The sequence below is a fragment of the Mustela erminea genome, chromosome X (genome assembly GCF_009829155.1).
Source record: "Mustela erminea isolate mMusErm1 chromosome X, mMusErm1.Pri, whole genome shotgun sequence".
Taxonomy (NCBI): Eukaryota; Metazoa; Chordata; class Mammalia; order Carnivora; family Mustelidae; genus Mustela; species Mustela erminea.
In genome coordinates, this window is record NC_045635.1 from 9,398,675 (window position 1) to 9,423,349 (window position 24,675).

At 44.1% G+C, this 24,675-nt stretch overlaps 2 long non-coding RNA genes across 2 annotated transcripts; both read right to left on the reverse strand.

The window, feature by feature from the left end:
• Positions 1 to 8,737: 8,737 nt before the first annotated feature.
• LOC116582413 lies at positions 8,738 to 9,739 on the reverse strand. The gene is made up of 2 exons (XR_004282422.1): positions 9,616 to 9,739; positions 8,738 to 8,863 (listed from the first exon to the last, which is right to left on the reverse strand). It is a non-coding gene; the product is annotated as an uncharacterized LOC116582413 (long non-coding RNA).
• Positions 9,740 to 9,799: 60 nt separating this feature from the next.
• Positions 9,800 to 13,295, reverse strand: LOC116582414. Its single transcript, XR_004282423.1, has 4 exons — positions 12,189 to 13,295; positions 10,787 to 10,904; positions 10,249 to 10,362; positions 9,800 to 9,836 (listed from the first exon to the last, which is right to left on the reverse strand). It is a non-coding gene; the product is annotated as an uncharacterized LOC116582414 (long non-coding RNA).
• Positions 13,296 to 24,675: the final 11,380 nt, after the last annotated feature.

Genomic DNA, 24,675 nt, shown 5'->3' on the forward strand with positions numbered 1-24,675 from the left:
CTTCAAAAAGCCTTTCACTCATTTTTGGAAACAAACTTTCCCGAAAATAAAAGTCGACAGGACATACATCTGAGTTTATGTACCAGAAAGGCGCTCATGGCTTTTAGCGGCGCACCATTTTTCACAGAGAGATCTGGAATGAATTCCAGGAAGAAGCAGCAAGGCTCTCCGGGCACAGTTTTGATGCATTCCTTCCCCACAAGCTCTTTTCCATGCGGAAATGCTGCTGGACTGGAAGCTGATTCATCCACAGTATATCTGTACAAGCCGCGCGCTCTGTACACACTGAAAATAAACCCCATTGACCCGATGTCCCAGTGGGGGCCGTATGAAAATGGGTGCTGATGCTTTCTCTCTCGCAACCTCTTCACCCTCCCTCCCAACCCTCAAAAGAGCAGCTGACCCTAGGGAACCTCTAGTTTCAGTAAGATGACACATTCAGTTTGATGAAAACAGACTCCCACTTTCCCCCCAAAGGCACACACTCCTGCGCTGTTCTAGCTTTGAAAATAAACTTGGGGAAGAGAATTTCCAAAGACCCCTTGGGTTTGAGAAAGACCCACATGTAAAATTACCTTTCCTCTCTCTTAGCAAAAAGCAAGGGTTCAGAGAAAACCTGGAACCCCGTGACGTCCCCACCCCCCCGCGACGGTGTCGACTTTTGCCCAGGAGGGTGCTGTGTTCAGAACAAGGGCCAAACCAGGTCACCGTGGTGGTGCTCAGGCGTGTGGACCACGTGGTTGTCTATATTCCATTTGCAGCTTTGCCTCTAAGCCCCTTTGGGTTAACCCCTTCCCTTTGGGGAGTGAAAACCAAATCAAATAATGGTGAATGGTGAGCATCAGAGGATTTAAGAATCTTCCCCTGTGTGGATGCTCATGAAACTAACTAGGAGAATAGAGCCACCATGTGCTGTCATTACTGTCTAGCTCCTTGCCTGATGCTGTGTTTTGTTCCCTTAAAGCTTCTAATGGTCCCAGTAAATCAGAGCTTTGACATTACCCGTCACTTTTTGCAATCCGAACACCCTGTGCCCTAATTTAGGATGGGTCACGTCCAACAGTGGATTTACTTTTGATCACATTCTGTGGAGTCTTTCCACCCTTTGCAGTTCTGGCTCAGCTTACAACTGGCTGTTCCTGAAGTTTCCACTGGTCTCCTTAAGGGTGACCAAAGGAACGCCTCGTACGCGGAGACAGAAAGCCGACAACGGGGCATGCCAGACCTAAAAACAGTGTCTAGGAGTTAGCAGCAAAGTAAAACCACCCCCAAGCCCCATGCTGCTTTTCCTTGGGCAGGTTCTTATCTGCTGTGAACTCATGTTCCTCCTTCTCTAAGACTCACCCTGGCGTCACGGTGAAGGTCATTGGCACTAGTCCCTCCTATGCACCTTTAAGCACCTTGCACAGTTTTCATTCCAGCATGTTCCTCATGGTTTGGGTGTTCCCCTCCCACAAAGATTTTATTTATTTATTTGATAGAGAGAGGGAGAGAGAGAGAGAACACAAGCAGGGGGACCAGCAGAGGGAGAGGGAGAAGCGGGCTCCCCGCTGAGCAGGGAGCCTGAAGCAGGACTTGATCCCAGGATGTCAGGATCATGAACTGAGCCAAGGCAGATGCTTAACTGACTGAACCACCCAGGCATCCCTTCCTTGTGGTTTTATAACAATTTCTCCACTTGTCTGTCGCATCTAACATCCAGCACCCTCTCTTGTCTGTGATTGGGTATATTCTTAACTAGTACCCAATAAATGCTTTCTACTCATAATTCCCACAGAGGTTTCTGTGGGAGGTTTCTGAACATCAGCTCTATTGACATTTAGGGTCAGATCCTTCTTTTTTGGGCTTACGATGTTTAGAAGCAGCGCTGTCCTCTAACTGCTAGATGCTGGTAGCAGCTCCCTGTTCTCACCACCACCCCCCCAGGTTGTGGTAATTAAAAATGCCTCCAGAAATTTCATCTGGCAAACATTCCCTTGGGGGCAGAGTGCAAAATCCCCCCTCTGCTCTAGGCTAAGACTACAGATGCCGGGGCAGTGATCAGACCCTATCAAGCTGTCAAAACTGCCTCCTTCCTTATAACAGATAATATTTGGCCAATGTAGCCTCCAGATTCTACTTTAATAGCATATTTTCAAATCATAGTAAAATCCAAGTTAAAAACAAAGATCCCTGAGATGTAGGCTTACTTGTAGGTTGTCTAGAGTAGTAATTAAGAGCAGAGTGTTGAACCTACCACCTTCAGTCTGAAATTCAATTCTCCCAGATACTTTCTAATTTTAGGAGACTCACTTATCTCACGGGGCTTCCTCAGCTGAATAGTAATCCAGGCCATCTAAATCATGATCTAGAGTAATAGTGCCCAACCTGCCAGAAAAGGTTGTTGAGAGGGTTAATATTTGAGTTAAGACTGGAAAAGCTGTCAGAAGAGTGCCCTGCACAAAGTGAATTAGGTAGAAACATCAGCTCAAAGCCAGAAGATCAGATTTTCAAGAGACTTTCAAATGAGAGCACAATTTTTTTTTTCAGAACTATTTGGAAGCTGTAAGTTTCCGCTGCTAAACAGATCAGAGTAGAACCTGCAAAATGTGCAAAACATCTCGATATCGCCAATATTTTAGCATTGAGTTTTGAAATTGGGGTCAGATCTCTAAGTTTCTACTCTCAAGACTTGACCTTCCCTCAGCTGTGATCCCAAGTACTTATTTTAGAAAATAAGAGATACAGTGAGTCTCAGTAGGTAAGAGCCTGGGAGGTCTCAGCGTCTTGGGCGTACTCGTCATCGGATTCATACCTACTAGAAGCAAAATCCAGAGGAAACTGGTTGGCCACCATTTTTGATGAACGCATTCAAGTTGCTTTGTTGCACTCTGGGACATTGAGCCATTAATCTCCAAGGAACTTCTCTTTTTAAAATTTTCTTCCCTTTTTAAAATATAAAGATAAAAAAAGTTTAAAAGTTGAACAGAGGTCATGCCTTTGTTCTCACTGTGCTGTGGTTTGGGGAGACTGAAATGAAAGTTCCATGTTCAGAGGTCAGTCCAGACCAGGACACATGGGTAAGCCTCTGTAGATATTAGCCCTTAGTGTTCCTAATATTTCATAACCATTGAGGAATTGATATTCTTTCAAGCAGGTTCATGTTCCCAAGCTCATGTGATAGTAAGAGCATTATTCAAAAATTGGGGGAAGGCGATTTTAGCCCCACTCTGGAGAGAAGAGGACCAAGACAAAAACACAGTGAGGACTTGGCCCAAGGTCTCCAGCGAATTAGCACCAGCTGGACCTGTGACAGGATCTTGAAGACTGTGAGGCCTGTGTGTCTTTTTATTGATTTATTTATTTTTTGATTAGTGCTTCTTGAAAATTAATGTGTCTTCCAATGACCTGAAAATCATGTTAAAATGCAGATTCCAATTCAGCAGACATGGCCATGGAAGGCTGAGAATTTGCATTTCTGAAAAGCTCCCAGAAGATTCTGAGGCTGCTAGCCCACAGACCACACTGTACTTAGAACAGCAAAGTCGGGGCACCTGGGTGGCTCAGTGGGTTAAAGCCAGAGTCCTGGGATCGAGCCCCGCATCGGGCTCTCTGCTCAGCAGGGAGCCTGCTTCTCTTCCTCTCTCTCTGCCTGCCTCTCTGTCTACTTGTGATCTCTCTCTCTCTGTGTCAAATAAATAAATAAAATCTTTAAAAAAAAAAAAAAAGAGCAAAGGTCTTTAACTGATTGCCTCAACCTCTGGCATTTCTGAGGACTTGATGCTAATTTTCACTAGAATTCAAGAAAAAAGAAGCATGCAAAAGTCTCATAAAACGTATCATGCAGATCACTTCCCAAGTGATTATCTTCCCAACACCATGAAGTTATGTGGAAGCTGTTACAAAATACGCATTGCCCTTTATAGCATCAGTACAAACAGGCATCCTGAAATTTTGCCACGGCCCATAGTCAACCAACTTTTCTGTGCTATTGGCTGAATGGAAGTCCAAGGGGACCCATAGAAGTCCCTCTGGTCCTTCTACTTCTTCACTCCGAGCCAACAAGCTCACTCACAAAGGGGGGGGGGTGTCCCATCAAAAAGAACATTCCTCTTTCTTCTAAAGACTGAGTGCTCCCTCTCCGTATACACTCATTTTTCATTTACGTAGATATTTCAGCTATTTTAATTTTGTTGTGTAACCTAGGTCACCTAAACCAAATACCCTGAGAACTCATTCCAACTTGTGTGTCACATTTCATACCATACCTGAGCTTTCCACAGATCACATGGCAGAAAGAGCAGTCACGTGTTTGCAGGGAGCACGGCCCTCTTCGATCAGAGACAGCCAGGCTGCCCTAAAAAGTGGGTGCAGATACGTAGGAAAGGTTCAAGTGCAGTTTCAGAAAATCAACTCATTTCTCTCTCTCTCTCGTTTTCTTTTTCTGTTTATGTGTGTGTGTACTTTTACTTTCAGACTAAACTATCTTGGCCTATTAAGGGGGAGATCAGCAAGCTTTTTCGGGAAATGTCCAGATAGTAAATATTTTTGGCTTTACAGGCCATAGGGTCTCTTCTGAAAGGACTCACTGTTGCTCAAAAACTCACTGTTGAGCTCAAAAGAGCTCAAAATTTGCCACATACAAGATGTAAACAATGGAGGAGGGCCATGTGCCAAATAGACTTTATTCATGGACACCGAAATTAGAACTTCCATTAATTTTCCCTTGTGGCAAAATAGTATTTTCCTTTTGATTTTTCTTTTTCCCATTTAAAAATGTAAAGACCGTTCTCAGCTCTCAGGCTTTATGAAGACCGGCGGGTAGGATTTGGCTCATGGGCCCTGGTTTGCTGACCTCTACATTAGAGGCATTTGAACCTAGCCAAAGACAACAGTCTTGTATATTGTAATGTTAAAAGTTAGATGTAGAATATTCTTCCAGATTTCCTGCGTTTATGATGGCAGCTTGAAAGGAAACCAACGCTGTGTGCTGGGAACTGTTCTAAGTGTTCTGCAAATGTTTTTTTCATGTTCACTTTTGGTATATAATACATTCTCATTTCCTAGGGCTGTTTAGTTTGTGAATGTGAAACCTTCAACTTCCTGTGTCAACCTCAAGTAGCTAGGTTTTCCTATTTGTTTAAATTCCTTTAGTGGAGCGCTCGCTTCGGCAGCACATATAAAAAATTCCTCTAGTAGACTCTCACCTTGTATTTATTTATCTGAGTTCAAAAGGCTGACCATATTCATAGCGAGAGTTTGGAAATGTAAGTAGTCATTTTCTGCAAAGGAATATATTCTGACCGATTCATTTTACTGAAACTTCCTAAACTATGTACTTTCAGTTAAGTAATAATGAGAGTAATATGGGCTTGGGACCAGGTTCCTCAACCCTGTGGCTTGCATATGTTATAACTGCAAAAATGTGGTTGGATTTTTTTCATGGAGATATTCTAGGCATAGTCCAGAAACTGATCCAGAATGAAATTGATCTTTGTAACCCCTATCTTCAACAGGGTTCGCGTGCTTTTTGTGTATGCAAAAAAAAAAACAAAAAAGAAGAAGAAGAAATCTGCTTTTTTGTTAGATATTTTCTTTTGCATATTTCATTTTACATCTGACCCAATCGCCCATCAGATTCCTTTCTACTATCACCATACACATGCCAGTTAATCTCCATAGCCTCCACCGTAGTGATTTCTCTGACATCTTGAAATTAATTTTCTCCAAACACCTCATTTGTCTATCCCTCCTCTTGGTAGCACTACCCTCACACAAGACACGTGGGCTTTTTGGTTCGGCATTCTTCTTTTAGGGCTTCTGTAAACCATCACCTGATTGCTCATCCGATGGATATGGAGTGAATTTACTAACCAGAATATCTTTTTGTGAACCATAAAATTAATTTATTTCCATCAAGCGAGTTTATTTGGGGAACGGGCCAGCAAGAAACATCTGAATCATAATCACTTTTGGAACAGTCCTTGTACTCCATAAAAACAACATGGACTCAGGCCCGCTTCCAAGGCTCTGGGCTCCTTCCGACTCAGGAGAGCGGAATGGAGCGGCTCCAGCCGCAGAACACGAATGAAGAGAGTGCCCTTGGACCTGAAAGATGCTGGGTCGGACAGGCCAGGACACCTGTCAGCAGGAAGGAGTGCAGATCAAGGACATGCCTGGGTGGCCTCCTGATGGAAGCACAGTGTCCTGGAGGAAAGAAAGAGAACCGCCGCAGAAGTCTAAGTAAGCAAATCCGCAGTGTTATCTGGACCCGGCTAGTCCGTGTGTGCTTAATTTGCCGGTTCCTAAAACTGAAGGGTGAAGAAAGGAGGTACATGCAGTTGGCACATCTTTACCTGTTTTCAGTGACTTAAGGCTTAGAAGAAAATTGACTAAAAGGGAAGCAGAATCATGCTCAACAGGAAGCCCATTGGGTTTGCCCTTCGCGCTTCAGCCCCATTATTTCTTGCTTGGTTGCCCTGCTGCGGGGGAGGCAGGGACAGAGCTGATGCCAACGCCGTTCCTGTTAACCCAGGGGGAGTTGTCTCTGCTGCCTGCTGTACCAGAATCGCCCTCCCGATCCTGCGATGACATTTGGCAGTGCCCTGGTATTCCCTGAGGACACCTTCTGATGAAATTTACCCCCAACACCAGGCTCCCAGGGGGGTTTCATTGCAGCTTGGGTAACTTTCCACTGCCACAACACAGGGGAGCCAGTGGAGCCTCTCTCCTGAAGATCAAGCCCGGAGGGGCACCTGGGTGGCTCAGTGGATTAAAGCCTCTGCCTTTAGCTCAGGTCATGGTCTCAGGGTCCTGGGATCAAGCCCCACATCATGCTTTCTGCTCGGCGGGGAGCCTGCTTCCTCCTCTCTCTCTGCCTGCCTCTCTGACTACTTGTGATCTCTCTCTCTCTGTCAAATAAATAAATAGATTTTTTTAAAAAAAGACCAAGCCAGGGGAATCATGCATTTTCCCCACAATGTGTCGGGCAAAACAGGAAGCAGTGGAACAATCTGGTCAGCTGACGGAAGTGCCCTAAACCCTTTGGTGCACACTTCTTCCTTCTCAGCACTGGGGCATCTTGGCTGGGTCAGTCTCTGTCATACCGCTGGAGGCCAGAAGCACCTCCTGATTAGGTATGACAGCCAAAATTGTCTTCAGGTGTTACCCAGTGTCCCTGGGGAGGTGGGGACGACATTGCTCCCAGATGAGCACTATTCTCTTGTATGGGGGAATTGTGGGGTTACACATGACCCCTAATAGGATTCCTTTTAGCTCGGCTCCTTTTGGCACACTTGTCATTCCCAATTTTGAAGTATATAAGAGGCAGTCATGTAGGCTCCTCGCTGCATCAAAGCAAAGCAGGTGCTCATTAAAAGTATAATGAGTCAGGATGCCTGGGTGGCTCAGTCAGTTAAGCGTCTGCCTTCGGCTCATGTCATGATCCCAGGGTCCTGGGATCGAGCCCTGCATCAGGCTACCTGCTCAGCAGATGGGGGAGAGTCTGCTTCTCCCTCTGCCTGCTGTTCCCCCTGCTTATGCTTTCTCTCTCTCTGACAAATAAATAAATTCTTTAAGGAAAAAAGAAGTATGATGAATTAAAGTACATTTTCTTTTTTTCTGCTAATCCCCTGTCCGTTTCACTGTGTGCTAGTCTAGGGCTGTCGACACTCTTTTCCTGGTAAGTGAAAGACAAGGACTCTTTGGCTTTGGCCGTCCAGTCCTGGCTCAGTATCAGATCACAATTTCCTTTGCTTAACCGCCAGATCTTAACTTAAGGGCTCCCCCCACAAGACCCTTGCGTTTGGGGTACACTTGCAGGCTCGAATAACTCAGTGCTGGGTAAGCCTCTCTTCTCCTTTCTCTCTGTCTTCACATCTGCCTGTGGCCCTTACTGGCCTTCAGTGATCTCCGAGCCTCTGTTTTAGGTCCTCCACATTCCTTTTCAGAGCCCTCAGTCCTGGGCATGTCTTTTCACAAATAATCAGTCATGGGCAGCCAAGAGAGGATGTACTTAAGGTAGAGCCCACAGGTGGGAGTTTGGGAATCGGTCGATGTTTAAGTTGTCGGATGAGCCCGAGCAGAATGTCCACGGCCTTCACTATGTCTCTGGAAGCATTTAGGGCACACAGAAAATTCCAGAACCACATCTCCAGATCCTGGCCCCGCAAAGTTTAATGGCATGTTGCGATCCATTAAACAAATGAGCAACTCCTACTTTATACCTTGTCTTTGGGGGAAAGGATTCACTTCATTATCTCAGCAAATGCACATGGAGCCCTATTGAATACTGGGTCCTGCCCTAGGTATTAGGGGCATAGCAGTAGCAAGATGTAAGCAGTGCCTACCCTCACGGAAGTCACAATAGCAGGATGAACTAGCTCAAGGAGAAGAGAAGATGGGGCCTGGCACACGTTTCTGAATGCAGCCAGTGTCTTAGATCATTTTCGAAAGTGAAAAATAAAAATATGCTGTGTGAAAAGTTCACAATGAAAGAACCATTCCATGGCTCGGTGTAGATCCATAGAATTGCTAAGGAAAACCAAATATAGGGATCATGGAGTGTAAGAAACCAAATGCACAGAAAGGCACAGTCGCCTTTTGTCTGGAAGGAAACTCACAAAGGACTTTTGCTCCCTATCCTTGAAAGAAGTGTTAAGCTCTGTGGCTTCTTTAGAAAATTTAGAGGCACCATGAAGAATTCCTTGAACTACAAATGCAATTAGAGTAGAGAAGCCTTCAATAATAACACAAAGAGTTTTGTTTTGACCCTTTTACTGTGCTGCTAGGACATTTGGCAGAGTAGGGCGGCCTCCAAACAACCTGGTTTCTGGGTCATGTTGATCTATCAGCCCTTGGTGATTTTCTTCCTCGTGGGGGGCGGCTGTGGAAAAAGGATGCAGAGCATTATTTTTCTTGATTGAATCATATAAAGAATAATATTGCGAAAGATTATTATATAATTGATTCTCCCATTTAAAAAGTATGGTCACAAGCCATTTTCAAAACTAGATTTTTATTTTCCAGTATGCTGCGCCTTGGGCAATATGTGACAAGGCACAATGCCATCTTATCCTACCCATTAATTGTTAATGAGGATATTGTCCAAAAAGAAAGAAAGAAAGAAAGAAAGAAAGAAGAGAAAAGAAAAGAAAAGAAAGTTAGGAGCATAATGATTACATTTTAGCTCAGAAAGGCAAACAAAAGAACTAACAGGCTTATTTTAGGTAAAAATCCTAAGAAACAAAATAAGTCTCATGTCTCTAGACAAGAGAAGAAAGTGCTTAATAGAGATATATGAGAATATTATCTTAAGAGACAGTTAAGAGACTAAGTTTTGGGGAGAACCATTTGATGTACTTGAAAGTGGTTTGATTTTTCCAGTATTTCCAAAATGAACGAATAATACTATTTGTCAAGATTTTTGAGTCTCCCTATTGGCATAAGAGACATCTTAAGAAACTGAGAAGACTTATTGTGAGCCCTGTAACCCACCACTGAGGACTTGGAGAATGAGATAAGCCCCTGAAGGCTAAGAGCAGAATTTAGATTCTGAATGCTACCGACCAATGGATGAGAGTCTACCAAAATTATCAAAGGTTTGATTTCTGAGTTTCTAAGAAAACCAGTCATTACCAGTAGGGAGTGTCGGTCCTCTGGAAGGAGTGATGTCTGGTCAGTCTAATATTGTTTTAAGATAAAATTACAGGGGCGTTTGGGTGGCTCAGTCTGTAAGCATCTGCCTTCAGGCCAGGTCATGATCCCAGGGTTCTGAGATCGATCCCCACATCGGGCTCCCTGCTCAGCAAGGAGTCTGCTTCTCCCTCTGTCTGCAGCTCCCCCTGCTTGTGCTCTCTCTGTCAATATAAATAAATAAAAATCTTTTAAAAAATAAAATAAAAAATAAACGTACTACATTGGAAGGAGAACAATATGAGAACATCAGGGAAAAGATAACTAATCCATCACCTTACAACCAACAAACACAATTCAAAGCTACTTCGACATATATGTAGCTTCCTACCAGTCGCATCTAGGAATATAATGCAATGCATAAAATATTATTTTATAGTAAGCAACACTAATGATAAAAATACGTCCTGTTGAAATATATATATATATATATATATATATATATATATATAATATACACACACACATATATATATATAGTTTTTTTTGAGAGGCAAATTGTTTGAAGACCTAAAAAGTGACAGAGACAGCAAGTGGATTGTAGATGGAAATGACAATATTGTCGTGTGGACTTACTAATTATGGCTTTTGGAAGTTGCGTTTAGTGGCCATAATACAACTCAGAGCTCTTTTCGGTGATGATCCACTGGATGGAAATCATCCTGGAAATCCCACTGGTTCGGTGTTTTTCTTGGAGGTGGTGGGGAGGAATACCACTGGTGTAGTTAAACCAATTGTTCCCATGCCCCCGACCTCCCCACACGTGACCGCCTTAGCAGTGGAAACATGTGGTCAGGGACTATAGGAACTCGTGATAATGCGGTCTGGGTGGTTATTCTATTTATAACAAATTTACTAACAAGGCACATGGGATCTGTGATCTCTGCTTAAGTCTCAGGAGAAGTGCTGAAACTGAAAAATAACCTCAAACAAGAGCCCTTTCTCTCTCTCTCTCTCTCACTCACAGACACACACACAGACACAGACACACAGTAGATAAATAGCAGAACCTAATTTGTTTATTTCTCCAATACTTTTCTCTTTCCCCCAGACTCTGCCAGCTCCCCCACCAAGGTGGTTAAAATAAACAAACAAACACAACTGTAATCATTACCACCACTCCATCCCAAGCAGTGTGTTTCTAGAACCTGGAACTCCACAAAGGTTGTCTGAGGTTGGTGTCCGTTTGAAAGGCGCTGGTTTCTGTATCTTTGTAATATGCGTCTGCCTCCCTGCAGGAGGAAATGATCCCTATGGCGATTAGGATAAAATATGCGCAATATAGCTGATTTTTCTTTGTCTACGAACTTCTGTCCAGTGCTCGTGGCATTGACAATAGGCTCCGGGTGGGAAAGGAAAGTTAAGTACTCGGGGAGAGACAGACTGAGGAAGCAAGAAGGAGGCGTCTGGGTGGCCACCACCACCAGATTCCATTTCATTTCTAAAATTGGAATTTCTGTGTTCCTCCATTTGTTTGCATAGGGCTTTCTCATTTTGCATTATTTTCTCTTGTTTTTGTTCTGGAATCCAATGCCAGCCCACTGTGAGGGGGAAGCTTCTAGATAGTGTTTATGAACAGCCGAAGGCAAGCATCAAGTTAAATAGCATATATAGGGCGCCTGGGTGGCTCAGTGGGTTAAAGCCTCTGCCTTCGGCTCAGGTCATGATCTCAGGGTCCCGGAATCGAGCCCCACATCGGGCTCTCTGCTCAGCGGGGAGCCTGCTTCCTCCTCTCTCTCTCTACCTGCCTCTCTGCCTACTTGTGATCTCTGTCAAATAAATAAATATAATCTTTAAAATAAATAAATAAATGAATGAATGAATGAATGAATGAATAAATAGCACATACACCTCCAGAGGGATTTGGCTCTTCCTGCTTTGCAGTCTTCACATCGCTGAATGCCCTAAACCCTGTTCGATTCCCTCTGTAAGAATGCATTTTTCAGCACTGGAGGTCCTCTGACTTTGGCGAGAGGTTCAGCGGGCAGTGCTGACCAAGGCACTGCCAGAGCAAAGTTCAAAAAGCTGGAAATGTGATTTTTTATGCAAATATAGGGTAAGCATGTATCAACAACATCTGATTCATCAATTCATTAATGAGCAGGGCGCCCGATGTGGGGCTCGATCTCAGGACCCCGGGATCAGGACCCGAGCCAAAGGCAGACACCCAACCGCTGAGCCACCCAGGCACCCCAGAAACACACTTCTGTAGAGAATTGAATCCCCTTGGCTTGAGTATGACTTGGAAGGGGTACACAGCCATCCTTTATTTACTTGCAAGCATTGTACAAGTTTTACTCACAGGGCCACACAGAAGGCATTCGGGCTCAAGTTTGGTGGCAAGGGGTTTTGATGGGTGTTGGTGTCTGAAATTCCCTCATAATTCTCCCAAAACTCTATGTCATGAAAAGCTTCAGCCACCACAGGAAAACCCCGATATTTCAAAAAAAAAAAAAAAAGAGAACTTTTGGGGGAGCTTGACTCTGTGCATTTCTCAGTATTGAAAATCGTCTCACCTCGGCCAGAGGTTCAACCGGCGGTGCGGACCAAGCAGGCAGAAATGGAATCAATCACAGCTCTGGACACAGGCTTGAAGGTGTAGGAGTCAGAGTCCAGTTCTGGGCTGACCATGTTCACGCAGCTGCCCCTGCTGCAGGCTCGGTTTTGCAGCCATCCAGTGGGGGTGGGGAGACTTCTCTTGCCTGCTCCACGGAAGTGCTGATGTCAAGACAGGTTGTGATAATGAACAGAGCTGCTGTTATTATCAAAGCTACCCTGCGTGGGACGCTGACTGAAGCAGGGGCTTTCTATCCCCAAAGTCAAAGCCTGTAGCAAGCCACACAGCTCTTGGTTATGGCAACGTGCGTCAGAAATACTGTTACTTGCACGCCGGTGCCCAGCGACCCCTTTTTTGGTGCTAACGCTGTCTCAATTTTGTTTGCGGCCACAGACCACCTCTGTCCCACAGATCCTGTTGTACTGGGAGTTCTCGTGGGACCTGATTCTGGGCGGGGAGCCTTAAGCAAAAGTCTTCTTAGGACAGGGGTGAACTCTGGACAGCTTTTGCTTCCAGGACAGAAAGAAACTGGGCTGGCTGGTGGGATCTTCCCCTCTTCCAGTCCCATTTTCCCTTGGATGCAGAAGCGATGCTTGGAATCTGGAACATGAAAGAGAGACCAAGGGAATGGCAGGCATATGGGTCCAGCTGTGATAGGGAGGAGTTGTTCGATCTGAACACACAAGGGCCCGTCTCCGAACTTCCTGTTCCGTGAAGAAATTAATTCCTCTAGGCTGAAGTCACTCAAGTCTGGTTTTCGACTACTTGCAGCTGAACACAACACTGAGCAATGTATAGGCAGCAGTGGGAGAGCTGAGTCTTCCGAGGTAAACTGTAGATTTTGGGCGATGAGCTTGCATCAGTGTACGTTCATACCTGGTAACAAATGTTACCTGATGCACATTGTTGATAACAGAGGATGCTGTGCTTATGAGGGGGAGGGGCCGGATGGGAAATCTCTGTACCTTCCACTCAATTTTGTTATGATACAAACCTAAAACTTTAAAAGTTCTAGTCTTGGGGTACCTGGGTGACTCAGTTGGTTGAGTGTCCAACTCTTGGTTTCAGCTCAGGTTGTGATCTCAGCATCATGGGATCAAGCCCCGTGTCAGGCTCTACTCTGGGCGTGGAGCCTGCTTAAGATTCTGTCTCCTTCTCCCCCTGCCTCTGCCCCTTCTTTGCCTGTAAAAAAAAAAAAAGAGAGAGAGAAAGAGAGAGAAGTACACCAAACTTGTGATTCGCAAACTTCCGATTTGCAAACTTCCTTTTCAGCATTTCGTGTGAGAAATTGCTCGGGAACTTCCAGACACGTCTGTACTCAGCTAGTGGTGTTTTGCAGGAGGCAAGTGAGGCCTGTCTGGTGGGCCTTTTTGGAAAACACCAATCTGTGTGCTATCCAAAACATGTAACATTCGTGCCGAATGACATCCAGCTAGCACACTGCACAGGCGGGAGAACATGCTGAAGAATCCACTATGATCAGGGCACCCTACTGGTTCAGTCGATAAAGCCTGTGACTCTTGATCTCAGGATTATAGGTTCAAACCCCACGTTGGGTGTAGAGATGACTTAAAAATAAAATCTTAAAAAGAAAAAAAAGGAAGAATCCAGTATGATGGAAAACATTTCATTCTTTTAAAAAATTTTTTTTTATTTTTAAAGATTTTATTTATTTATTTGACAGAGACACAGCAAGAGAGGGAACACAGCAAAGGAGTGGGAGAGGGAGAAGCAGGCTTCCCACTGAGCAGGGAGCCTGATGCGGGGCTCGATCCCAGGACTCCGGGATCATGACCCGAGCTGAAGGCAGATGCTTAATGACTGAGCCACCCAGGTGCCCCAACATTTCATTCTTTAAAAAAAAAAAATTCTCTTCTTTTTGTTACTGGTAGTTCTATATGTTAGATTTTTTTTTTTTCTCCATGGGGTCAAAAAGTACCTAAGTGTATGACTACAAGTGGAAAAATAGGAGACAGAAATAGGGTACTGGCAGTTTTTCCACTTTCATTTGTGTGTACATTTTTATTTCTATTTATTTAACAAAATTTTGTCTTAATTTTTATTTTCTGCATGTGTATGAATTTTTAATATAAATGCAGGGGTGTAAAGCATTAGTGCAAGTCAAAATACTTCAGTGAACCTGTTTCCACAGCTCAGATTTACAACAATTACAACTAAGCCTGTTAAATTCTTCTGGACCATGCCACCATTTGGGTTTTTTACCAAGTACATTTCTTATGGGCGGCAACTAAATGGTGTTTGTGGCATCTGGATTGTATGGTGGATTCCATCCGTTCACTACACTTTTCTAACTGGGTTGGTTGTCCTACAAGCAAGCACATGTTTTTAATGTCTGCTTTCTGGGCTGTTCCTGTAAGTTTGCTACTAGAATACATTAAACCATTAAAAAAAAAAAAAGTTAAAGTCTAAAAAGACCTGTATCTGTAGGAGTTTCAAGTTTGATTATTCAACTAATGCCACTTTCTTTATGAAATCCCAGACCCTCTCATTTCTGGGGCCTGGCTTTTCTTATGGAAATGCAATGGTTTTCATAATCCTCTAGGCCCTTCCTCCTAAAAAAAAAATCCTTAAAGATGATCTTCAAAGACCAACTCTTCAAAATTGTGTATGTGATTATTACCCTAAACTTGACATGGGGTTACTGTTTTAAATCACTTTGCCTTGTTAGTCCTATAAATTATAGAAATACCTTGGAACTGAAAACATTTTGCCATGCAGATTTAATTGATTCATTAAATTAAAAATAAAAAGAATATTGGCTAAGTTCTAGGTGTTGGGAAGATAAAGTTTAGGGAAGAAGATAGAGTTGGAAAAAATTAATTTCAAAAAGACTGGAAGAAAAGCGACCAAAATGTCTTTGTTGTTATCCTGAATGAGAAGGATCCGTGAGCAATTTCACTTTTTGAGGGAGGGGGTGGTGCTAAAAAGTGGTTTTATTAAAGGTATGAGGATATGACCCGTGGGCAGAAAGAGCTGCCCCAATTTTACTTCTCTATGTATTTTTAAACATTTCAGTCTTTTTTTTTTTTTTTAAAGATTTATTTATTTATTTATTTGACACAGAGAGAGAGAGAAAAAGAATTCAAGCAGGGGGAACAGCAGAGAAAGAGGGAGAAGCAGGCTCCCCGCTGAGCAGGAGCCCGATGTGGGACTCAATAGTAGGACCCTGCGATCACGACATGAGCCAAAGGCAGACTCTTAACCAACTGAGCTACCCAGGCGCCCCCATTTCAGTCTTTTTATATTGACCATACATAGTGGTAGGAAACCCAGGCAGCTCCTCAAACATAAAATATATATATATATTTCATTGTATAATAACCTCTGCATTTTGGTTTGAAAATGGCTACTAGGTCTGACATGGCCCCTGGCACGAAGATAGATAGGTATGGGTCACATTTTTGAAGCCAAAATTACATAGACTTTTGTCAGACTCCCCCCCCCCAACCCCACCCCACCGCAGCTCACAGACTGGCAAAGTGAAAGGGGCCTTGGAAATGACCTAGACCAATTCCCTAACTCTCAGATGAGGAAACAGTCCCAGACAGATGAGTGGCAGACAAGGATTTGACCCCAGGGCCTGGGCTAAAACTGGTAGTCCCGAAACTGTCAAGTAGATTCCTGACACATGGACACAGCATTTCAGGGTTAAGAATCCTGCTAGGAGGAGACCAGCCCTGTGCTAGGTGGGGAGCGGGCAGGGGCGAGGGTTGGCGGGGAATGGCCAGGTTAGCAGCCATTGTTTTACAAGTACTTTCTGAGTGGCAAGGACTCTACTGCAAAATGTTTTAAAATCAACTTTACTTTTTGAGCCGTTTTGGGTTCACAGCAAAATTGAGGGGAAGGCACACAGATTTCCTATGTTCCCCCTTCCCCCCACCACATATCAAGCCTCCCCCAGTAGCAACATCCCCCACCAGAAGGGACATTTGTTACCAACTCATGAACCTACACTGACACGTCATTATCACCCAGAGTCTGCAGTTGATGTTACATTTCACTCAGTGTGGAACATTCTATGGGTTTGGACAAAGCTGTAATGACATGTAACCACCATTATAGTGTCGTACAGAGTAGTTTCACTGCCCTAAAAGTCCCTAACCTATTCATTCTTTCCTCTTCCCAACCCCTGGCAGCCACTGATCTTTCTACTGTCTGCATATCTTTGCCTTTCCAGAATGTCATCCCGTTAGGAATCTCAAAGTCTGTAGCCTTTTCAGACTGGCTTCTTTCACTGAGTAATAGGCATTTAAATTCCCTCGATGGCTTTTCATGGCTTGAAAAGTGCAGAATAGTATTCCCTTGTCTAGATATATCACAATGTATCCGTTCACCTACTGAAGGACATCCAGAGGCTTCCAAGTTTTTGGTCGTTGGGAACGAAGCTGCTACCAACATCCATGTGCAGGTTTTTTGTGTGGATTGAAGTTCGTAGGTTAAGAGTGTTCGGTTCTGTGAGAAACTGCTAGACTGTCTTCCAAAGTAGCTGGGCAAGGACGGCCCAAGAAGGAAGAACAGTGTCCCACCCCCTACCCCAAGAACCCGAAAGTAAATAGTCTTTGTTCCATCAGCCAAGGCACAGAAGGCCAACTTCTTGCTATGATCCAGTGTACACGAGTGTTTGAGGTCCTGGAGACATGTTATACAAACAACACACAAACAACACGGGGGAGCTCAGAGCTCAAGTTTCAGCTCAGCACTATTCTGCTCATGGAGAAAGAATCCCCGGAGCTATGGTTGTGTGCAGTGGGGGAGGTCCCTAGGATACGGTTTATCTGGGCAGAGCCTGGCTTTACTGGGTACAATCTGCCTGGGTTCCCTCTTGGCCAAACTTCTGGCTTTATCTCTTGATAATACAGTGTGTTTACTCAACCTGCCCTTGTACCTGGGAGTTGTTGTAGGCAGTGGCTGTGTTTTACTGCTCTTATTCCAATCTCTGGGCCTCTATAAAAAGAAGGAAAGTGGGAGGAAGAGGAGGAAGCTGGATCCAACCTTTCAAAAAACAAAACTCATAAAAATCCAAGAGAAAAGAAAAGAAAAAAGACGTAATTCTTATATTTTAGAAGGAGATCATCTTTTACTAGGTATTGAGGTTTTACGTTTCCTGGCATTTCTTGAACTTGTGGAAGAAAGTTGTAAAAACACCCACCAAATGTCACTGTGAAAAGAAAGAAACACAACTCATGAGACAGGGGTCAATAAAGACCAGGGCAGATATAAATTTTATGTTTCCACAGAACGGACTGCTCCTATCTAAGTGAAAACTATGGCGGAAAGGGAGCCGACATCTTGAAATCCGATGAAAGATAGAGTCGACCCTGCCGGTCCTCTACCACGTCATAAAAAAGATGGTTAACTTCAGATTAAGATGCCATTTACAGACCACAGAAGTCACTCTTTTTTTTCTTCAAATTTTTATTCAAATTCTAGTTAGTTAACATATAGTGTAATACTGGTTTCAGGAGTAGAATGGAGTGACTGACTTCATGTTTCCATGGGTTTGCCTATGCTGGATATTTCATGGAAGGGGAGTCATAGTATAGTATAGTATGGATTCTTTTGGGTCTTCATATGTACTTGTGTATTTATGTATATTCTTCATATATTATTTTCACTTAGCATAACATTTTCAAAATTCATCCACACTGTGTACTTCTTTCTTTTTTATGGCTAATAATTCTCTGCTGTAAGGACACACCAAAGCTTGTTTATCCAGGATGAGATAAGCAACAGGAGGTCAGTGACTCATTTGCCTGGATTGTCAGTGGTGTTTATGATATAGTGTAAAAAAACAAAACAAAACAAAAAAAACCTTAGTATATTAAGAGCTATATTTAAACAATACAACCTCCTTTGAGCCAGGCCTCCAGACACCCACCTGGTCACCCGAGTGCCAGTTTAGTCATGACAGCTAAAAGAATTTCCCTGATGGGAGTGTGCACGTTGCGCTGTTTTTCAGGTGCAAAATGTCACTCAAAGCATATAGAGATGTTTAGATATTCAGGGACTGGAATGTTTAAAGTTCTGGCAGAACCAAAGAAGACATACAGATGGCCAATGAGCATATGAAAAGACGTTCCCCACTGTTTAACACAAAGGAAATGCAAATTAAAACAGCAAAGAAATACCACTACATACCCATTAGAATGGCCAAAACCTCAAACACCAACACAGCCAAATAAATGCTGGGGAAGACTGTAAAATAATGAGAACTCTCACTTTTTTTTATCCCGATCTACTTTCAAGCTTAAGATGCATCATTTTTTTTTAAGATTTTTTTTTTTTTTTAAAGTACTAATCTCTACAACCCAATGTGGGGCGTGAATTTACAACACTGAGATCAAGAGTCACACACTCTACCGACTGAGCCAGACAGGTGCCTTGAGATGCATCTTATTTTATCATATGGATACAGTATATTTTATATTACCACTTATTTTTTAAATAAAATTATTGATTTAATTATTTGACAGAGAGAGAGAGAGCGTGTGCGCACAAGCAGGGGGAGCAGCAGGCAGAGCAGGCAGAGGGAGAAGCAGGCTCCCCGCTGAGCAAGAAGCCCGATGCAGAACTTGATTCCAGGACCCTGGGATCATGACCTGAGCCAAAGGCAGATGCTTAACCAACTGACCCACCCAGGCATCCCTATATTACCACTTCTAAGAAATCTCTGAACTGTTGTTGTCATTACAAGAATTACAGTGGTAAACATCCTTAAAATCAAGCCTTTGGGAGTATCTACAAGTATTTCTCCAGAGTAAATGTATGAAATTCAATTGCTAGGCCCAAGGATATGCCCAACTCTAAGTACCCATGCTCTTTTTTGCTAGAAGATCAAAGGGTCAGCACCAAGTTGGAGTGCAGTCTGGAGCCAATGTCTTCTGTATGCCCAACTCCACGATGCCCTTGTGCCCGTGACCTCATCAAAGATGTGAACATTCAAATGGGAGAATTTTGAGCAGGCTCTGGATGTCCAGATGCCAGCGTAGGAAACCAGTAGATTTTGAGAAAGGTTCTGAGGCTTCAGCGAGTGGTGGGGAAGGTTAGATGAAAAGCCAAGAGTGCTGTCCATACATAAGCAAACAGTGGAGGCATTTATCACAAATCCAGCTCCTGAGAGTATCAACTGTGATTAAATGCAAGGGAAGTATAAAGCCAAATTTAAACTTCACAGTGATGAAGAATTTCATATTAGCTATTAAATGAAAATGGCTCGCTGCATACAGATCAGGAAATTATTAAAACAAAACATTCCAAGCATTGTAAATGTTTCCAGAGACATCTGAGTCATTTTATAAAAATAGGTTATTTTTCTCTTATGACTAAGAGTTGGTATGAAATGTTAGAAATATAAACCAGAAACCCCTCACTGGGGCCGGTGATACATGACAAGGAATTTCAAGTTTCCTTGAGCAAGGCCCCGATCAAATGGGGGTACTTGTTTGAACTTTATAACTACCAAGCAGAAAAAGGACATAGGATAAAACCCAGTCCATGACAAAGAGCTGTGCTCAACAGTCATCAAGCACAAAGGGCTCAATCGTAGCTTGCAATTCTCAGCTACATCTTCTGACCTGTAGAAATGGCACCCCATGGAACAAGGCTCTGGTCTCAACTATTTTATTTCCAGATGTTATGACCTCAGCCAGATCATTCCCTTATCTTCCGTGTCAAGGGTTTGCCAATCTCTACCCTTGTCTATCTCCCAGGATTATAGTGGGCATGAAACTAGGGAACAACTCTGAAAATGTTTTCTCAACGATGGCGTAATGGTCGGTGTTGCTGTTATAAAAAGTGGACGTAACGAGCCAGTGGCAAGGCTGAAAGATGGATGGCCTTTTGTCTTGACTGTGTACCAACTACTGTGCTAGTATGTAGCTTTGGGTAGCAACTAGAATAGATACCGGTGGTGTCCCACTTGGATCCCCAAGTGCCGACGCGGAGGCATCGTCCCCCAGCGGCAGACAGCTGTCCCTGTCTTCAGGGAACCGCCATGGCCAAGGGGAGTTGCCTTGTCTGGGAGGTCATGCTCCGCCCTCCACCACCACAGCTCCCAATGAGAGGGATCCCACAGGGAGCTTCTCTTGCTTCAGGGTGCAACTCAATGGCGTTCTTCATGCCCTGGAGCTCCCCATGGGGTCAGGCTGGAACTAAGCTGAGACTGAATCCTTGCTTTCCTCCTTTCCCTTCTCTATCGTGTCTCCCATGGTCCTTTTCTTCTAAGAGCGCTACTTCGATAATTCCCATGTACCTAAATCCAAGTCACAAGTTTTGCTTCTAAAAAATTCACTAAAGACATTATACTTTCTTATCTTCCCTCCACGTGTTGCTCTACAAATCTTCCTCAACTTCCAGTGGGGTTCCATCCTGATAAAGCCATCGTAAACTGAAAATATCAGAAGTCAAAAACGCGCTGACTACAGCTAACCTCCTGAACATCACAGCTTAGCCTAGCCTACCTTAAGTGTGCTCAGAACACTTGTAAGCGGCTTACGGTTGGACAAAATCATCTCACACAAAGCCCATTTGCTCATCAAGTGTTGACAATCTTATATAATTCATTAAATACTGTACTGAAGGTGAAAAACAGCCTGCTTTCCTGGGGACACAATGGTTGTCAGCGTAGCATTTGCTCATTCTCATGACCGTGAGGCTGACTGGGAGCTGTGGCTCACTGCCCTGCCCAGCATCATGAGAGAGGACCGGACCACATGTCGTCAGCCTGGGAAAATATCTAGCCTCAAAAATCCCAAGTTCAAGGGCCTTGGGTGGCTCAGTCGGTTAGGCATCTGCCTTTGGCTCAGATGGTGATCTCAGAGTCCTGGGATCAAGCCCCATGTTGGGCTCCCGGCTCAGCAGGGAGCCTGCTTCTCCCTCTCCCTCTGTGATCTCTCTGGCATTTGCTCTCTCTCAAAGAAATAAATAAAATCTTAAAACAAAACAAAACAAAACAAACAAACAAAAACCCTTCCAAGTACCATGTTCATTGAATGCATATCACTTTTGCACTATCATGAAGTTGAAAAACTTATGTCGAATCATAGTTCCAGGACGCTCTGCAGTTTTATTTCAGAGCAATTTCTCAACACAAAGAGTTGAAAGTTTGGTCAACGGGCTGTTCTGTGGTTCCTGTGCCAAGACTAGTTAAATATTCATTTTTACACAAAATGTTGCTCTTTATGATGACCTTGGTGGTTCTCACGTTACCCCCGTTCTGTTACGTTGTACTTTTCATGCAAATCGCCTCCCAAGAAATGACTTGAGAATGAACTCCCGTTCTCTCTCTAGATGAAACACAATTCTTTCTGAGCAACTCAGAGCTGAACAGTGAGTTTTGCTGATGCAACTAAGTCAGAGCCTTGTTGATTCTTCTTCCACTGTGCAAACGAACAAACGTCCTGGGTTTTTTGTTTTGTTTATAAATTGGTTTTTCTTCCTGGCTACCAGGCTAACTTTCTTCAGGTTGGATGAAATCCCCCGGGGCCAGGTCCCTGAGCATAATAGAGTTGCTCCTGGGACCTGCTGGGCTACAGACACGACTACTATTTTGGTCGGGAGTGCTTCACCTAGTAACATAACCTTCACATGGGATCTGGTGAAGGGGAAGATAGGAAAATGGTCTAGGCTGTAGCATCTTGTCGATTTCCCACAATTACCTTGCAATGGCCCATGATAAACACAACAATCCTATCAACGTGTTAGCACATCACATCGTTTCTTCTGGGGACTTGTGAATGTCCTTTGTGCAGTCCAAAGACGGGCAACACAAGCCTGTGGGGCTAGAAGTCTCTCCTTCGCTGGCTGTTGGGCAAAGGGATTCCCCAAGCCTCTGAGCTTCTTGTGAATTTGGCTTGCTTGTGCAAACATTGTTCTCTCTGCTGACAGTCACAAACATTGCTGCAATCCTCTGTCCCTAGGCCAAGAAAGCACAGAATGGGGGGGGGGGGGGATGGGAGAAAAGTAATTCAGAGTTTTATACTTCTCCTGAAACCTAGAGTCACTTCTTCCTTTGTCTCTTTCTTCCTCCAAACTCCAGTTCTGCATGTATTTACTTACTTTACTGTGGTGCTCAACGGGTTAACACAGAGGAAACCAAATGGAAAGCTTTGCCTGGGCTTTTCTGCTGCAAACAGTCAACTTGGAGAGATAAGACCCTGCTTGGTTGGATATTGTTACGCACAATTCTTAGATAAAGAAGCCGAGGCTGGTAGAGCTTAACTGATGTTTGGGGTCACCCTGTGGCTACCAGAGGTCAGGCTAAACTCAAATTCAAATCTGATTCCTGGTCAGCCCTCTTTCCACTGCCCCCATCCCCTCGATTCATGAGTAAGGCCTAGGATTGAGAATAGGGAGAATCAGAGTCACAAGAAAAGTCCAGCTAGTGACAGGGGATCTAGAATATGACTGCCTCACAGCTATCAAAGATTAGTATTCAAGGCAGTTTTTCTAATCAGTGAATAAACCAATTCTACTGTCCAGGGATTCTGTTGTGTCTTTCTTTGAGTCAGAAAGGAAGTATACAACAGCTGGACCTCAAAGAATTTGCACTCTTCTGGAAAAGAAGTTTTCTAAAACTAAAACAATGGTTTTAGTTACCAGGTTTAGTTTAGTTTAGTTACCAGGGAGAATTCCCCAAATGCCCAGAGCATTTGAAGCCTAATCACACCACTCATATCTGTACAGAAGAGAATTAAAGAGCTATTGCAAGGTGGCGGTGGGGGGCGGGGGAGGCAAGCAGGGGGTCTTGTGTGTTGGCCCAAGTAAACTCTTGGGAGGGTTGTTAAATGCAGGTCGGAGAAGCACATTACATGCGCCTGCCAGCAAATCCATCGTGTTTTTTTTTTTTTTTTTCTGAAGCAAGAGGACATTCTTCCCTGGCATTTTTATTCTAGTGGATGATTTAAGGTCAAAGGGGCAACTCAAGGTCAAGTATCTGAATAATTAGCAGGAGTTGCTCTCTGAGTAAGATGGGCTAGGGAGGTTGGTATTTATGCTGTAAGATGTCTGGGCTGGAAAGTACTAATCGGAGGGAACAGAACGGCTCCTTCTTGCCATTGCACCAGCTAAATATTCAGCGAGCAATCATTCTATCCGGTACTTCGTGAAACGGCTTCTTAGAACATTTCGTGCTACAACACCGGTACACTGGATTTCATTCCTTCAGGATTTATGCTACAGTGTTTTTGATTTGAAAAGCTCTTTATTATTTAGACTTAATTCTGCGAAAAATAAAAAGAATGCAGGACTAAATATTGGCGGAGCTGGACTGACAGTGTCTGAAATGTTCTGTGAAATTTCCTCCGGTCTTGCCCAAGCATGTCCGTGCAATAGCCACTCTTCTTTTCCTATCGTAACTTTCCCCCTCACTTCCTTAGGTGCTACATAAATGCAATGAGCAGGCAATACATTTTATCAAAGATGAGCTGGGTCATGGTTCCCAGCAGAGGCTGATGATTCCTGCTTATTCTGGTTTGGGCGAATCCCTGTGTTCGACTCCCCCCACCCCCACGCCCCCGCCCCCAGTTCCGAATCCCACTCACTGTAGGAGCCCCGGCCCACTGTTCAGAAACATCACTGGACCCAGAGTTAGACAAAAGGGTCTGGAGGCTAGGACCCCCAGTTTACTACATAGAGTGTGAGGCCCTGGTATTTTTTTTTTTTTTTAAATTACAATATTTCCCAGGGGATCTGATGACCAACCAGGGTTGGTAACAAGTCGTTTGTCTTATCAAAGAGGACTAAGGCTTTAACCTCCCCGGGAACTTGTGGTAGATGCAAATTCTCAGGTCTCCACCCCAACCCCTCTGGATCAGAAACTCTGGGAGTGGGGACCAGCATTCTGAATACTAATGAGCTCCAGAAGATTCCAGTCTGAGAACCACTGGTTGATCACTAAAGGGGCCTTTTTTCTAGCCTTAAGGGATATTTAGGTTTTAAGTATTCCATAGACATCTGTGATGTCCATGTGGTCTGGGAGGCACTTAGCAAAGAAAACCAAGACCTAGAAAGTTGCATGGCATGACCAAGTTCATAATCATGCGGTGACCCAAACACGGACTAGAAGCCAGGCCTCTCGATCTTCAGAACTAGGGCTTACTCTGCGTCCCCCAGCCCCCACCCTTCAGCCTCTGAGGGGTCCAGACGGGGAGAGCTTTCCCATCTCTGAACTCTAAACATTTAGCAGACTCTTAATCGCCAGTTTGAGCGCCAACCAAATTCTGCCTTGCCCTAGTGAGTAACCTTTCATTGAGGCAGGGTGTGGCGCCCCCCCCCCCCGGGGGGGTTGGGGGGGGGCGAGGCATGCGTCATTGTTTGTACCCTACCACGCTTGCGGCCTTCTGGGCCAAGCAGCTGCCCCAACTACCCCTACTTCTGCCACCGTGTTCCGTCCTCACCACAGCACTGCTGGTTTAAAGCATGGCTCT